The sequence below is a fragment of the Mus caroli genome, chromosome 6 (assembly GCF_900094665.2).
Source record: "Mus caroli chromosome 6, CAROLI_EIJ_v1.1, whole genome shotgun sequence".
In the NCBI taxonomy this organism is placed as follows: domain Eukaryota; kingdom Metazoa; phylum Chordata; class Mammalia; order Rodentia; family Muridae; genus Mus; species Mus caroli.
In genome coordinates, this window is record NC_034575.1 from 8,131,700 (window position 1) to 8,132,957 (window position 1,258).

Genomic DNA, 1,258 nt, shown 5'->3' on the forward strand with positions numbered 1-1,258 from the left:
GGCAGAGGCAGAGGCAGAGGCAGAGGCAGAGGCAGAGGCAGAGGCAGAGGCAGAGGCAGAGGCAGAGGCAGAGGCAGAGGCAGAGTGATCCCAAATAGTTTTCAACTCAAAGGAAAAAAAAGAGTAACAGTTTTTAGCAGAGAGAACACAGCCACCCCCAGGTTTAAGTCAGTAAAGATCACAGGCTGATATAATCCTTTTTCCCATTTTCGTATTCATGACTGTCTGCAAACCACTGACACAGCCTCCATCTTGCCTAGAGGAAGAGGAAGATGTGTCATAATGGTCTGTCATTACTGAGCATGAAAAGCACTGCCCTTTGTCACATCTCATGCTATCGTCCAGACACTAGGGAGGAAAAAGGGAGTTCATGGTGCATGAATGGAAGAATTTACCCAGGGGAGGTGATGCAAAGAAAATGTATCATGTTCCAGGGAGTTAAAGAGACTGCCAGTTGTAATTGTAGATACATTTTCTGGATAAATTAAAACACTTTTGTCTTGGTATGTACATGTTTGGACCTGTGGTATACTGGAAGGGGGACGGGGCAGAGGGAGGTTTTAAATGGGGGAGCAGTGGGGTGGAACATGCCAGGGTGTTGCTGAATGTCAGGAAAGTAGAACTGTGTGCAGGATGAGATGTTCGGGTGCTTAGCGATTAGTTCATCAGAGGTGACAGGAAGCATCAGCAGGCGCGGCAGCTCAGCACGGCCAGAGAAATGCCACTGCACTTATGGTTCTCTGAAATAATTGGTTAATTCTCAGCCTGAAAAGTGGTTGTAAAGAGTGTGCTGGGATCAGACAGCTCCAGCAGTCCTGGCACACGGGAGCTTACTCCCATGGCTTTTTTAAAGGAAAGACATGATCAATGGCTCTTTTTGAGAGAGCCTGATTTTAGGCAAATTTACTTTGCCATCATGAGTGCCATGCTATCAGAGAGACAAATTAATTTACCATGAGTGACTTCCTGGTCCCTTATGAATTACTTTCCAATTGTTTTTAATAGCATCTCTTTATCTCTCACACAAGAAAACACAGTTGACCTTTAACAGCCTCTTTTATAAATGAACCCAATCGCAGCCCAGCTTCTCCACTTTCAGATCTTTATCTTGTGGCACCTTGAATCCAAGCTCATTTGGATTCAGGTCCAGCTGTCTCTCTAATGGTATCTATCCATTAATTAAACACTGTGAGCTTAACAGCCTGCACAACAGCAGCTGTAAAGGATGAGAAGGCAGTTCTCTTTTAATCTACAAATA